Source organism: Mustela nigripes, chromosome 17 (genome assembly GCF_022355385.1).
Source record: "Mustela nigripes isolate SB6536 chromosome 17, MUSNIG.SB6536, whole genome shotgun sequence".
NCBI lineage: Eukaryota > Metazoa > Chordata > Mammalia > Carnivora > Mustelidae > Mustela > Mustela nigripes.
In genome coordinates, this window is record NC_081573.1 from 57,350,035 (window position 1) to 57,357,853 (window position 7,819).

General features: G+C 60.9%; 1 long non-coding RNA gene across 1 annotated transcript; it reads left to right on the forward strand.

Moving 5' to 3' along the window:
* The first annotated feature begins 4,551 nt into the window (after window positions 1–4,551).
* LOC132005455 (uncharacterized) lies at window positions 4,552–7,201 on the forward strand. The gene is made up of 3 exons (XR_009400796.1): window positions 4,552–4,641; window positions 5,474–5,528; window positions 6,624–7,201. It is a non-coding gene; the product is annotated as an uncharacterized LOC132005455 (long non-coding RNA).
* Window positions 7,202–7,819: the final 618 nt, after the last annotated feature.

A 7,819-nucleotide genomic window follows, 5' to 3' on the forward strand; every position in this document is an offset into this window, starting at 1 on the left:
GGCAATTGGTACAATTCAGGGCTTTTTTTTTTTTTTCCCCCCAAGCCTGTTGTTGCCATCTCCCAGCCCGGCGGGGCCCGACACGGTCCGCACGGAGCGCACTCCTGGTATTCCCCACGCGTCACGCGCTGCTCTGGGCATGTTTACACCGTAGCTCCTTTGACCCCCACGGTGACCGCTGGGGAGGGGACTGTTTCCACCCCCGTTCAGAAACGAGGCCTTGAGATGCTGGGGCACCTCGGGCGGTAGGTCAGTCAGTCGGGGCAGACCGAGCCTGCACCCTTGTACGTGCAGAATTCAACGGCTGCCGGCGTGAGCCACATGCGAGACACCGTCCCCGGAGGTGAGAAGGCGCACTTGACGTGTCATTCATTCTAACGCTACTTACAGCCGCAGAGTACTGGAAATCACGAAATGCCCACCCGTAGGAGATCAGGTGGAGTCACTAACCCAGGGGGTATCCGCACGGTGCCGCGGTCAAGAGGAGAACAGCTGGGGGGGGGCCTCATGCGGGCGGCGGCCGGGGCGAGGGGGGGTCACCCAAGTTTAAGAAAGTACGGTACGCTGTATTCCACAGAGAACATGTACTATGCACAAGTATATATATTTTTAAAAGATTTTATTTATTTATTTGTCAGATGGAGAGAGAGCGGGAGACAGAGCACAAGCAGGGGAGTGAGAGAGGGAGAAGCAGGCCTCCTGCTGAGCAGGGAGCCCGGGACCAGGGCCGGAGCTGAAGGCAGACGATTGACCGGCTGAGCCCCCCAGGTGCCCCGCATCTGTGCGGTTCTGATACACATATATGCACACAGGCACATGTATGTCCGTGTACGCACGCACGTATGCACATTATTATATATGTATTATCCCTCCCCAATATAGGAAGGGAAGACCAGAAATCATTCAGGAGACTGAGTCCCTGCAGGGTGTGGGAATGAGGGAGGGATTAGGGATGGAGTGAACCGTCCAAGTGTACATTTTTTGAATCGTTTTGATTTTTGGAACTAAGTTAATGTTCATGTTTTACTCTTCAAAACTGCAAATCCACAGGACGGGGCAAGCGTCTGCGAGGGAGCACGTCCGCTCGCGTGGGTCCCTCTTCGGCCGGGCCGTCTTCCCACTCTGCGTACAGAGGTTCCCGGGTCCGGATCTGTGTGGAGGAAGCCTCGTCGCAGAGCCGGGGACACGCTCCCTGGTGGATGACGGCCCCGTGATGGACGTGGCGATGGACGGACGCCACCGGAGAGGTTGGCCATGAGCTCCTGGGATTGCCCTGTGCCAAGGGAAAGTTCCCACCGCTTAGATTCGGGGTGCTTGGTAACGCCAGGAAACCGCCCCAAACCAAGGGCATCGAGAGAAGGTTTTCCAGGTTGTAGAAGACAGCTCTGAGGGGAAGGGGACCCCCGGCAGCTGTGATCCTCTCGTGAAGAGCCTGGTTGTGACCCCCCCCGCCCAAACAGGAGCAGGAGGCTATGATGATGGGCTCTAGGTAGAGACGTGGGATTCAACTTTTCCCAGTCCGGGATTACTGTCCCCATCTTGTGCCAGACCTTCTCTCGTGGGGCCGAGGACGCTGCGGACGGGGCCAACAAGCCAGCAGATAAGAGAATGTGAAACCAGACTGAGCTGTTCTCCCGCTCTCAGCCGCCCCGCCGGGCTGTGGATTTCATGAGAACAGGCTCTCTCTGGAGGTTTGTGCTAATTCCTTCTCCCCGCTGGGCTGGGAATGCCATCAAACAGCCGCACTGGCGTGGTCCAGGGCGTGTGCCTCTATCCCGACAGCCACCGGAAAGCAGGCACGTCCGTGGACACGGGGTGGGGGGCACATCTTGTGGAGTCCCAGCTCCGTTGGTAAAGAGGGCGGCACGGCTCGGTTTTCTGGCTCATTCCTGGGACCGGTTCTGATCTCACATTCCTGGGTCACGTGGGTCACCTCATCGAACGTAGAGGAAGGGGGCCGTGTAGGGCAGACAAGAGCCCTGCATTCCTATCCTGCTGTCTTCATGTCCAAGCTGTGTGACCGTGGACAGATCACTTTCCTTCTCTGAACCCTGGATGATGAAATGAAAACACTGACTCCGGCGTGGCCAGCCGTGAAGTACGCAGCCCTGTTGTGCCGAGGAGGCCCCAGAGCCCAAGGCCCCACCCATGGTCACACAGTTAGTGGAGCCAGGCGGGTCCGCACCCCGATGCCCACTGGCCTCCCTTATCCAGCCGGGCGGCTGGAGCTCTCCCCTCCCCCTCTTCCGTTGTTTGGAGTCTGTAAACCCGCTAATCCCCCACCACGTGTCGTTCCCAGACAGTTAACGGGTCTTGCTTCAGAGCTCAAGCCAGAGGGTTGGCTCCCCGCTCCGTTCACTTAATGTCCAAATTTCTGATTTACTAGGAGAAGCCCAGCACACCCCTCCACGGCCCGGATAACCAGAGCTGGCGTATAAGCCTCCGGAGGCAAAAGGTCTCAGAATGCACTTTTAGGTGGAAGGAGAGGGGATCTTTGTCTCCTGGGGAGGCCTCGGGGAGCTGGTCCCTGCTATGAGTCTAGCACTTGGGGTGCCACTAAGCTTTGTTGGATATACCTGGAATTCCAAACCCAGGACAGAGCCAAGGACAGGCACCCAACAGCCGGCCCAAGGTGCTGGCGGGGAACAACGGGGCCTCTTCAAGTCAAGCAAACAGCTTATCTTTGAGTCTTAACCTTCAGCGGGGACTGGACGTCTGGGAGAGAGGTCAGGTGACCCCACCCCCCACCAGAAGTCTGATTTGTTGTTACCATGGCAGACAATGGACGCTCCAACCCCGGGGTCCTGTCTGGGCTCTGCAGGGCGTCCGCCTCAATCCCACAGCTGTTGTGCATTAGGAGGAGGCTGCGCCCACCGGCAACGGCACCCGACGCCATCAGGCTCGGCCCCCGGGATGACTTGGGCCTCTCTGTCGCTCTCGGAGTCTCCGCATCCTCATCTGGGAAATGGGCGAGCCCAGGCCCCGGCAATCCACTATCACAACCAGAACTTTCTGAAAGAAAAGCTTCCATCAGGGGCACCTGGCGCGACTAGGGACCACCTCCAGCAAATCAGGGCTGTTTGGGGAGGGAGCACCCAGGACACACTCCAGGAACGTCACCTCCGGCTCGACCCTCCTGTGCCCACTTACGGTCCTCCTGGACACCTCACAGCTACCTAGCAGCTTTGCGGTGACGAGGGGGACTCAGAGGGAAGACAGCTGCTCTTTCTGGAAGCAAAGCTCCGCCAACCCTGGAATGTAGAAATCTCCCATCTCATTTCTGCGTCGCAGACGTGGTGCTGGACACTCCCTCTTGGCGGGAGTGGAGGGACGCTGGCTGTTTCAGAGGCATCCTTGGGCCGCTGCGCCCGCCGGGGCCAGTGCAGCCCCATCCTCCTTCAGGCTCACGCGTGAGGCTCTCTCCACCATCTTTGAAACCACCCGTCCTTTTCAGGAAAAAGAAAAAAAAAAAAAAAGGAAGAAAGAAAAACGAAAAACGCGGTAGTCTGACATTCCAAGAAACCCCAGAAGGAGGAATGCAGAAAATCAAACGAGCTGGTCCCCGCCCAGGGGCCACTCCAGGGAGACGGAGGGTTGCAGCGCTAGCGGCCGGCCCTCCGATGCTGACATTTTCCTGCATGTACTTAGGTCCGGTTTGTGTTGCTTTCTGTCTCCACAACAATTACCGAGATTTATTTTTTATTGCTCTGCTTAACTCTGCCAGGACCACACTTCCTTTTTCTTCTTAAAGGAACAGCCGGAGGAGCAGAGGGGCCGAGGAAGCGAGCACTTTTGGTCACAAACATGAAAAGACACAAGGCTGCTCATCTCCTCCGGCGTCTGCTCTCCTCGGCCAACGCACGGGCTCACCGGGAGACGCGGCCGCAGCACCCAGGCGGGGCAGCCTTGTTAAACTTGTCCTTCCCCAGGGGTTCTGCAGGGCGCTGCTGGGGGCCTGGAAGCTCTGTGCTCTCAGCAGCAGGCGCCCGGATTGCTGGTGTAGTGATGGGCATGGAGTCAGGGTGCCTCTTTCTCAGAGTTGATGTGGTTTTCCTAGATGACTGTTCAGAATGGAAGGGCCCTTTTGGGGAATCCAGGTGGTCCAGGATGGGCTTGCCCGTGTCCTTCCTGGGAAGCCCTTTCCTATGGAGGCCAAGGGCCCTGGGGTCACCACCCGGAGATGCAGGGTCTTTAACCAGCGAGGCGACAGCCGTGTCATGACCAGGATGTCGTTCCTGGTCCTCCAGGTCCAGGCCGTGTGGCCCCAGAGGATTCCTCATCATCTCTGGGGCCCAGTCACATTCTTGGAAAGCATCAGCCTCCCTGGGCTGTCGTGAGGGTCCCCCGAGACCAGGGACAGGGAGGGGCGTGCGCGCCTGGCAGCCCTCCCCACGGCCGGATGGAAAACGGCCCCAACTTCAGATGAGAGATGCCCCTGGATTCCCCGGGTGGGGCCACTGTAGTCACAGGGTCCTTACCAGCAGACATAGGGCCTCACAGAGAATTGACGTGGGGCCACTGGCCGCCCCCACAGGCTGCTGGACACAGGGCCAAGGAACACATACTCCCCGGACTCTAGAAGGAAGCGCTCTGCCGACACCTTGACTTGAGCCGTCGGACTTCCCGCCCCAGACGGAGAGAGTAAGTGCGCGTTGTTCGAAGGCTCGAGGTCGTGGCCGCTTGGTGGAGCAGCCACGGGAGGTGGGTACAGTGTCCGGAGCCGCCATCCCCACCAGCAGGGGCAGCGAGCAGAGAACGCCACGCTGCGCCCCTCCCCGCACTGTCCCCCCAAGGTCCCTGTTGGCCTCCAGCGCCCTGAGGCCGTCATTCGCTCATTCCTTCTCAGCGCTGACCCCTCAGGCTCCCCCGCCTCAGGTCTGCGCCCAACCCAGCAGCTGAAGTCGCCCTTGAAAAGCAGGTCGGGTCACAGCCCCTACGCCTGAACCCGCGCCGTCCTCTGACCCCGCTCCGGCCCCAGAACCCGGCACCCCTGTCACTTGCCGCTCACCTCCCCCGCCAGTTTCTGGTACTTAGTAAGTGCTCAGAAAACTCTCTAGCGCCCAAGGACAGGGAGTGTCGTCTATGCAGTTCGAGGCCGCAGTCCCAGCCCTCACAGCAGCACCCGGCTTGCCGGAGGGTCCGCAGATACCCGGCCGGCGGGCGACCCGTGGCCCTCGGCTCTGCCTCCCAGGGACCTGCAAGGGTCAGTGACGGGCTTCTGAAGCAGAGGGGGCCGCGGGCTGCTCTGGGGTCTCCCCACAGCCTCACAAATACACGTCTGTGCGAATCAGAATGCGTGTGATGTGGCGGGGCGGGGGGTCAAGAGGCCATCAACCAGCCGCCCCTCGCTTTCCCCAGACCAGACCGCTAAAATATTGCCTGCCCAGCTGGGGCCCTGGGCTGGTTGTCTTGACGGCGTGGACTAGGGCAGGGTCTGCACACCGAGGGCTGAGGGTCACCATCTTCCCCTCAGGGCCTCGGGACCTGCAGCCTCTTGTGCAAGAAGATAACCCCATCGTGTCCTGGCGGTATGTGCCCACAGCCCGACGAGCCCCCAGTTCCAGGCTATGTGTCAGGGGGCTGCGACCTGGGGTTTCCTGTGCGCACCCCGCCCTGTTCCTGCCAGAAACCAAGGTCAGGGGAGGAGGCCCCGTCAGGGTGACGCCGGTTGGGGCGTCCCTACGCACCCTCCTGGGCACACACACCTGGCTAGCACAAGGAGGCCTGGGCCCTCGGCAACCTCGCTGGAGAGGCCGGCCCCAGGGCACGTGGCTTCCCCCCAGGAGCACGTGTACCTGGGACTGTGGGTGGACAGCCCAGCTTCCACCCAGGGCCATCAGCTTCCCCGGCACCAAACAGGCAAGATTTCCTCCAGACAGGACCTTTGGCCACTGCGTGAACGGCGCCAGGCCAGGGGGCTTCTGATCCGCGGCTTCGGGCACATTCTGAGATTCGGCAGAGCTGGACGTCAACGCGTGAACTCCGAGTGGACGACAGAAGTCCACAGCCCTCCCTGCGAGGCCCACGCCTCCGTCCCAGCTGTCCCCGGGCTCCTTCCACTCCCCAGAAGGATTTTCTGAATTTTCCAAGACTTTCCTGCACTCCTCTTTCTTTGCGGGAAGTGCGCCGGCCGCAGAAGCCGGGAACGGGGGTGCTAGCTACGCCGCTGTGTCCCCGCGCCCCCCAGACCGAGCCTGGTGGGTGGTGGAGGCTCGGGGTTTGCTGAGTGACTGAACGCGGGGCCTGCCTCCCGCACCCCCGTCCGACTTCGTGGCCGTCCCCGGCCGGGATGTGGTGGTGGCTGTGGCGGGCGAGGCCAGGCCCGGGGCGAGCACTCAGTTCGTGCTTGGGAGTTAGAGTCACTCTCTGGTCCAGCGGTGAAGTTTCCTGTGAGTCAGTCAGTCGCTGCCGCTAACGAAGGAGGCGCGATCCCGGGGGAGCAGACGTCTCATCCATGCGGATTATCCTTGAGTTTTTTAAAAAGTGTCTCTTTTAAAGGAAGACGTCCCCAGGGGCTCCCGGCTCTCCACGAAGGCCGACTTCCCACTCTCTCAAGTAGCTCATTTTGGCCCTGAGACAAGAGTCAGTTGGTAGTTTTCAATAAATAACGTTTTGTGTTGCAGGAGTCAGCGTTGGAAATCTTCACAAAAGTGGAAGGAATTAGGGGAAATCATCCGTCAGCCCCGGACACGCAGGCTGTGGACACGCCGTCGCACTTCCTCCTGCTCCTGCTTTCTGTGTGCATCTGTACATGGTGACAAACAAATTTCAGAGCAACTGGGCTGCTGCTTCAATGAGACAGAAATCCATCTTGAAAGCATCCTACAGTTTCCACACGCGTGGAGGCCGCCAGGCACGTCCACCCGCCAGCGAGGGGCGGAGAGCAGCCGCGGGGCCTGGTCTGGGGCGGCAGGGGCTCTGGCCTAGCTGGTGCCGGGAGCCCGCGACCCGGATGCCCACACGGGGGACACGGCTGGGACGGGCGTGCACCTGCTGAGAAGCCCGTCTCCCGGCCTGGCCCTGTCCCCTGGGGCATGGTGGGAAAGCAGGGGCCTGCACCCGACCCCCAGCCCCAGGAGTGGCTCCAGGCCGGCGGGGATTGGGACGAGGCCGTGGGTGTTTTGGGGAGAAATGATGCACCCCGACGGCTGGAGGCGCGGGGCCGATTCAGGCCTTGTGGTAGCCGCTGATGTCATTTCAGAGAAGGAGCTAAGAAAGCTGTTTTGTTTTTCAGACTGTGTCTCTGAAATTGTCTTCTTCTTTTTTTTAAATCTGATTTTATCCCAGAGTGGATGTTCCAAACCCCAAACCTCTAATCCAGGCTTGCTTGAAGGCCCCTGCCCTGGCCGGCGCTGGCGCCGGGTGCAGGATGCCAGCGGGGAGGCCAGAGGTCACCCGGTTCAGCCCGCCACAGAGCTGGGGCCGGCAGGGGGAGCCCCCCAGGGAGACCCTCCCCTGCTGCCGGGATGTTGGGGGGCCTGGGGTGGGGACGGCTGGGGAGGCCAGAGAGAAGGGCCAGCCAGGAGGCATTTGTGGAGGGGCACGCGTCTTCCAGAAGGCAGCTGTCGGTATCCAAGAATGCCACAGAGCGCCTTCCAGAATTCTCTCTTCCGGGTGTGTGGGGGAGGCTCACCGTTGGCTGACATGCTGGGAACGTTGGGACGGCTACGTCTGGGCTGGCACTCCCTGCCCCGCACGAGCGGGGGAGCGGGAGGGGAGAGGCGCAGGGAAGCCCCGCCTGCAGGCCATGGGGGCCGGAGGGGTAACCGGAGGCCTCCTTCCAGCCAGAGAGCCCCCAGGGACCCTCTTCCTGTCCTCC